The sequence below is a fragment of the Corythoichthys intestinalis genome, chromosome 6, assembly GCF_030265065.1.
Source record: "Corythoichthys intestinalis isolate RoL2023-P3 chromosome 6, ASM3026506v1, whole genome shotgun sequence".
Taxonomy (NCBI): domain Eukaryota; kingdom Metazoa; phylum Chordata; class Actinopteri; order Syngnathiformes; family Syngnathidae; genus Corythoichthys; species Corythoichthys intestinalis.
The window spans coordinates 31,338,064-31,346,403 of NC_080400.1; positions in this window are offsets into that span (position 1 = coordinate 31,338,064).

Below are 8,340 nucleotides of genomic sequence, written 5' to 3' on the forward strand. Positions count from 1 at the left end.
ATAGACATCATAATATATTGACATGACACGGGGTGCAGGGCCGATCCGAAGCGGCCTATTTTCAAAAACTTTAAATTCAAATATTTTCAAAACCGAAGCTGCTACCGACCTAAAACTATAGGCACCTACTTTAGCCATATAAGAGTCTCCACGAGCAGCGACGTCAAAAAATTATAAGTCATGCCTTTATAAAATCCAGCAAAATTATTTTTTTATATATAAGTATAACAAAACTTAAAATGTAGGAGTTGGAACCTCTTGGTACCTAACGATGCAATATGATTTGCGATACAAAGCTCCCGATAACGATGATCTGACGATATGGCGATACGATTATGGATACATTGGTCAGGAAATCATTCTATGATATACAAACAACTAATAAACAGAAAAACTAGCTTCTGCTGGGAATTGAAATGCGTTTATCACTGGTAGACGTCCAATTCATTTGAACTGGGAGGGTTGCCATCCCTCCCACTTAAAATTGATTGAACGTCTATGGCTGGTAGTGGCAGCCGATGCCCGGCAATGAGGTAATTTTGGCCCATTTAAGGTCATTTCCCTGTTGATTTTCAGTTACTTCCTGTTGATTTTGGGGTATTTTATGGGTCTCTTGCTGTTTATTTTGAATTACAGAACAGGAAGTGACCTGGGAATCACCCAAACGAATAGGCAGTGACTCAAAATGACCTGCAAATGCCATAAAACGAACAGCATTTAAGTGACCTTAAATGCCCTGAAAATTGGACAGAATGACTGTGAATGCTCTGATTTCGAATGAACGAACGTTACCAGTTTAAATGGATTGGGCGTCAAGCACCGTCAATGCAGCCCTAGAGTTAACTGAGACACTATTATGGTGGAAGGGATGGCAGCAAATGAACATTCGTTCATTCGCTGCCAGCCTCCTACTTCAAACGGATTGAACGCCTATGGCCGTCAGTGGCAGCCAATGCCAGACAATTAGGTAATTTTGGGCTGTTTAAGGTCATTTACCTGTTGATTTTCAGTTACTTCTTGTTGATTTTGGCTAATTTTATGGGTCACTTCCTGTTTATTTTGAGTAACAGAACCGGAAGTGACCTGGGAATCACCCAAATGAATTGGCAGTGACTCAAACTCAACAGGAAATGACCTGTAAATGCCCTGAAAATCGGACAGAATGACTGTGAATGCTCTGGTTTTGAATGAACGAACGTTCCCAATCTAAATGGATTGGGCGTCGTGCACCGTCAATGCAGCCTTAAGCCTGAGTTATACTTCCGCGTCAGACCTACGCCGTCAAGGAAGAATCGAGTTACGACCCTACGCCGTAGCCTGACGCTCACCACTCGATTTTTCTAACCTTCGCGTCGCGTAGACGTAGCGAAAACGGACTGTGATTGGTCCGCTCAGACTGTTGTTTCCGGGCGAAAACACCGCCATTGTAGAATTGAATCAAACATTATTTTCTACACGCAAAAATGCACCAAGCCGACGGGAGTATCATCGAAGAGCAAGTCTCGTCAAGAAATTATTATTGTGACTGCCAAATGGCAAGGTCGGCGATCGAAAAAATAAATAAATGGAAGAACCACCGAGACGTGGGTGGTTGGAATCGAGTGGCCACACGAAGCGGTGACCCAGTCGGCCAAAAACTGCCAACTTTTTGGTTGGTGCACTTCATCATTTACTGTGTACATATGTTTGCTGTGAGTCTGTGACTTATTTACGTGTCACACTTCAAGTATATAAAGAATAACGCACAGATTTGGTGTCAAGAGTTGTTTTGATCTTTAATTTTCAATAACAGACAGTTCACACACACGATACATCATCACTGACTGAGAGTGCCTCGGTGCTTTTTATGATAACCTTAAAATCAAGCCTCCCAACGCAGTTTGGGAAGTTCCCTAGACGCCAGAAATCTGCTATGGCTTCCCACTGGCTGGTTGTAGGACACGGCAAACAAATCGGGCTGGAGGGCTTTGCAGACCTTGAACGCAGTGCTCGACGCCAGTTTGAAGCTAGCCGCCACAGCTAGCTCTCTCCACCTGAGTCTAAAACTCTGTGCGGCATCAAAAGTCGGCCAGACCGCCTCGAAACCGTCTTCTGCGTCGCCTGCCCCTCAACATTTGTACGTTCAATATTTATTCAGTGTTGATGAGCAGAATATTTACTTTCAAGAGTTCCATATTGCATTGTTTATTTTTCTCCGACTAGCGGAAGTAAACAAGCATGCCCCAAAACCGTACAAACATAACGCCACATCCCTCTAGTGGCTTGGCGGTGAATTACAGAGCAACGCGTTCCCTCACCGCAGAACTATCGAATGTCGAATGACGCCGTAGTCGCTACGCCGTCACCGCAACGCGGGAGTATAACTCAGGCTTTAGAGTTAACTGAGACACTATTATGGTGGAAGATTTTGGTAGCGACTTGTTGGTTCATTTTTAGTTATTTATTTTTAGACAGTGACACCTTTTTAAGACGATATCTCGATTCTTGGCAGGAGCATATCGATAACCTTTTGGGATAGAAAGTATCACAATATGGCACCATTTCGATATTTTGTCACACCCCTATTAAAATGGCTATAAAATTCTCTGATTTTACACTAGATGCACAAAAATCACCAAATGCAAATATAATCACCTATATTTTCAGGATCAATAGCAATATTTAACAATAATTTTGAATGGAAATCAGTTTCTCACTTATGCTTTGTTGTAATGTAATGCAGTAGCCTAATGCATGTGTGAAACCTTTCATTGATTCATTCATTTTCCAAGCTGCTTATTCTCACGAGGGTCAGGGAGGCGCTGGAGCCAATCCAAGCTAACTATGGGCAGATGCGGGGTACACCCTGAATCAGTTGTCAGGGCACAGGAAGACGACCAACCATTCGCGTACACACTCATACCGAGGTACAATTTAGAGTTTTCGATCAGCCTAACATGCATTTTTTGGGATGTTGTTTTAACAAAGTGTTAAAATATTTGACTATCTTTTTTAACTTGGAGTTTTACTTTCAGAAATGACTGGCTTTTTTCAAGATATTGTAATTAAGTTAGTACCTGTATACGCTAATCTTAGGTATTTATTGTCAGCACTCTTTGTAGACCTAATTCTTTTAATTAAATGCAACAGACTCCAGGAAAATGAGGCAACAGAATTTGCTCTGCATGAGCTGTACTTAATCACAGTTCATATTTTTGGCTGTTTTTAGTGTTTCTTGTGTTTATAGACTTACTATCCAATCTCTGAGTATATGAGAGCTCAGTTGTAAGAAATAATTGGAACTCATTATGCAAAACAACTAGTAGAGGTTTCTCAGCATTACTCGAGTCATTGCAACTCCTAATTTGATACAGTGAGCAAACACCTTGAAATTGTGCCCAGTGGTTGTCACATATTGACAATCACTGTAAGATCTTTCGGAAGTCTGCGTTTCAGAATTCTACACAGAACGTGCCTATATTTTGTCTAATACAAGCACTGAGAACTCAGTGTGTGTCCCGCTGATGATTGATGTTCGGCAGATACTGGATCTGCTTGGCTGTCTTTTGATTACTGGATTTCGACACTCCAGCACACTGTCTGTCTTTATTTCCTGCTTGGCGTGTTGCACGTTGTCAGAGACGTGACCGACATCACTGACTATGACGTTCACGCCAAGTCTCGACTGTATAAATATACCATAGCAAAAACCACCCACCTTGAACGTACATCACAGAACATCTGAGGAAAAATAACCCAGTTTGAGTTTAGCGGTCACTATTTTTAGACCAAGCAGCATTCAATATTAACAAAAATAAACTAAGATGGCCACCACAGATGAGGAGTCTATTAGCCTTACTCCTGTCTATGATTGACTAAAGAGGCTAATAACATGCATGCAGCCCACCCCTTTCACTCACTTAATTACTTCTTAGGTATTATAAGTGCATCAGAGGCACTGATGAGCTCATGTTGCAGTATGAACTTTTAATTATCAGCACACCTCAGCTACATTCTTCCCAATCATGCCAACGTGAATAATCCATTGATCTTCCAGGCAGATTATTGTAATTTGTGAACTCAAGCACGGCAATAATGCTTGAATTAACATACTTTAATACATTAATATTCCAGCAGCTGAGGTGACAAAACTAAAATAGATATACAAATATTGAATAAACAATGACAGGAGACTTCTCAAACTGTATATGCACTGAAACATTTATTTTACTTACAATAATTGCATTAGCATGTATGCACTTCATTGCCTTTACATCGTAAAGTGATTATGAAAACCACTACTGGTAGGCAGTCTCGTATTCCGTGTAAGCATCAATTATAGGCTGTATTGGCTGTGCGAAATTGTGTTGGTTCGTTTCACTCAAATGGATCTACATGAACTCTGCTTTATAATATACATACGTTGCTAATTAGTACCCAAAAAAAGCTCTACTCACGGTTTCCAGTCATTTTTTAGTAATTAGGGTTTTTGTGTCGGCCTTTTTTTTCCCCGTGGCACAGTGATATTGATACGGCGGAGTAGTATCGTCAGTGTGTGAAGCTGTTTTATGTCACGTGCACCAACAAGAGACGAGGATTGTTGCCAGAGTTTCGAAAACAAACAACATGGCGTCGACCGTGTCCAGCTACGACACGAGCGAAGATGAACAAAAGAAAACCGCTTAGTTTAGTCAAAAGGCATCGAAACGATGCTATATGCATCTCTCATCTGTCCAAGTGCGAAAAAGTGCAGGAATTTGGACGAAACGGTAGGAGCCTGTGTGGCTGCGTCAGACAATGGCTTTCTCACCGGGCTCCGTCAAAGGATCTTGCTGAAAATGCGTCGACTGGGATTTTTAACGACATTGACTACAAGTAAGCCACATGCACGCCTTTTGTTGTGAATAATAATAGGGGTTGGGGGCAGGGGTGAAAGTGGCTAGAATTTCTTGCCGGAACTCCCCGACGTGAAGGTCGCCAAGGAGGCAGAAATTGTATTCATTTTTCATTCAAAATTGTATTTTTTCAATGATTTGTAAAATAAAAGTTAACAAAGACAGCAATAACCCCAAACTCCATCTCCTAATTTTTATTTTCCCTTATTTCCTCACATACTAAATGCCAAATCTCAATTTTAACGACTTAAGAACATTGGATACATATTCAAATTAAAGTTAATGTAAAAATGTTCCTTTTTTTATAGAATAAAGATACAGTATAAGTAACATACATTCAGAAAAATAAGTACAAATGACTTATATTATGCAGAGTGAAATGGAATAAATTTTAAAGATCGTGCAAACATTGACTTTTTTCAATCATAAGGAAATGAATAAGTAGCCTAACATAAATGAACAAATATATGTCCAAAGTGCACATTGACAGCTAAGATGTTCTGAACCTCCCCATCAGAACAAATAAAACTAAATATGACAAATAAGCCTCCTCTTTCGTTGCTCTTAAAGATTTGATCCATTTTATGTTGCATTGCCCTTTTTTATCACATCAATTTAACAAGCTTTTTTTTTTTTTTTTTTTTTTTGCTGTTCCAGAAAACATGCACATTTGAACCAATCAGAGCTAACCATCTCTGCTGATTGAACGGATAAATGAGTCCAGGCGTTTTGCTTTGCTGCGTGCATTCGCACATTGATGTAACTCATCATTCTCAGACACAGATAACTGCAGCAGCTGGGCAAACCTCCATGCTGTCCGTGGAATAAAATCAATAATAAATATTGGTGGATACGGATTAAGCTACACAAGCACTTTATTATCCTTGTTGTTAACACTTGTACCACATATGTAAGGGTGAATCCCATTTCATCCCTTGGCCCTCCCCCTTACCCCTTCCCCCTACCACTTGGCCCTTCAAACGGAGCAATAAGGGGTAGGGGCTTGAAACGTTAGCCCTACGAATTGGGACACCCCTTCACACTCACGTACGTCATAAGTCCATTCCGCCAGTTATGACGTCATCAAAAAGCGACAGAACCAAACAGACACGCCTACATCAGTTATCACAACTTAAAACTGTTAAAATAGTTAAATTAGGGATAAACAGAGCTACTTACATTTGTGTACTTCTTTCCTTGGCTCCGCCATTTTGGAAATGATTCTCGGGGTAATCGCTTTGCACCCTGGGAAATTTCGCGTAACCCTCCGTTTGGAGTGAGGGTAGTCATGGCCCTCCGTTTGGAGGGGTGGAAAGCCCTCCCCCTTACCCCTACCCCTGCACATTAGCGTGAATTGGGACAGCCCTACCCTTACACGTGAACGCGCAAAACGGAGGGGAAGGGGTAAGGGGTAGGGCCAAGGGGTGAAATGGGATTCACCCTAAATCTGATGTTGGTAGATTGTTTTTGTCTTGGAGCTGAAATGTTTTTTTTTTTTTTTTTTTTTTTTTTTACATAGCGTTTTGACGGTTGCTGTCATATTTAAAGAATCAACGTGAATCTTATACCTGAACATCATTCTGGCCCTGAACCTTATACCGGAACTGCATTCTGACCGTTCTGGCCCACTTTCACCCCTGGTTGGGGGGCTTCTGATCAGATCACATATGAAGTTAAGACTTACAATGTGAATTCTGGGCTCCAACTGTGATGTCATTTTAAGAAGTCATGATTGTTTTACACTGAGCACAGAAAAAAAAGTTTGAGACTTGTATAGCACTGCCATTAAGTAACTGTGAGGGGGTCTTTTGTAACTGATTGTCATTTTAAGAAGTCAACATTAGATTGTTTTACATTAAGCAGAAAGTTTAGTTTGAGACTTGCCTAGCATATCCATTAAATAACTGGTTAGTACAACATTTACAAAAATAAGGCATTGACAAACAACATAGTATTTAGTTTGTTTACCTATAGTTCCAAAAACCTATTTGATGATTTTATTCAGGAAAATTTGGCAAAATAGACAAGCCGAGATAATTTTGATTGAACGATTATGTAAATGTGATATGGATGAAACAGTTCAAACATGGTTTATGTGTGTGTGCTTGTTTTTCAGAACTGAAACACCCTTCACTGACAGCTAAAAGTTCTGTGACACCGTCACCCGTCAAGCAGTTAGAGTTGACCAGGAAGGGCTGTGTTTCGTCCCAAGGATGGCTCGCGAAGGGCATAACATAAAACAAGCCACACAAGTTTTCAAGAGGACACAAAGTTATTTACACAATAATCAAACTCGCAATGAATATATACAAAATACGGAAGAAGCGCGGCTTCAGAGTAAGCCCAGGCCAAAACAACAACAAAAAAAGGAACTACACTTAAACCCCACCCACTAACTAAACCCTGATCGTGAAAAAGAACAAAGAAAAGACAGCCACTAACCTAGCTTCTTACACTAAACATAACAGGAGAAAACGGGTTGAACAGAAACGGCGACTTACCCCTACTGCTTCAGTGCTCTTATTTACAGTGGTGAACAAAAACGATCCAATAATGGCAAAACACAAAAGACCTCACCGAAAAAGCTGGAGTGTATCAAACTCGCGATCAAACGCACACAAGAGTGAATGGCGAGCAAACAGCTGGCGAGGAGGACCGCGGCACGGATGCTGTCAAAGGTGACCTTTCAGAGCGTTGACAGCGGCAGGTTTATGAAGCTTGGCGCCTTTTCGTCTTGGCCAATCAGCGGCAGCGACGTCGTCTGTCCATCCGGCGTCGATCAGCTTACGTCACAGTGGGAGGGGAAGCCGCCAGCTGGCAGAGGCGAGATCAGCTAACTAATAGTCTAAAAAAAAAAAAAACAATTAAACGGCCAGGGCCGTCACAGGCTGCAAATAGACTAGCTTCCAAAAGACATTCATGGACATATGGCTTTATTGGGACCATGGGAAAAAGTGCTTAGAAAATGGATTTCATTCCACTACTGTGGATCTACGCGCTCAATGCATTTTTTCAAAGCCAATACCCTCCTAACTTTATCAACAGCCAGAAATGTATCATGACGTGACTACACAAAAATATAAATCTGGTGTTGCTGTTTTTGCTTCCTGTTCACAAAAGGTGTGCGTGTGGCTTACCTGTAGTCAATGTTGTTAAAAATCCCAGTCGACGCATTTTCAGCGAGATCCTTCGATGGAGCCTGGAGAAAAAGTTTGTCTGACACAGCCACACAGGCTCCCACCGTTTCATCCAAATTCCTGCACTTTTTCGCCCTAGGATAAATGAGAGATGCATATTGCATCGTTTCGATGCCTTTTGACTAATCTTCGAATAAGGTTTTCTTATCTTTTGTTCATCTTCGCTCATGTCGTAGCTGGACACGGTCGACGCCATGTTGTTTGTTTTCGAAACCATTGCAACAATCCTCATCTCCTATTGGTGCACGTAACATAAAACAGCTTCACAC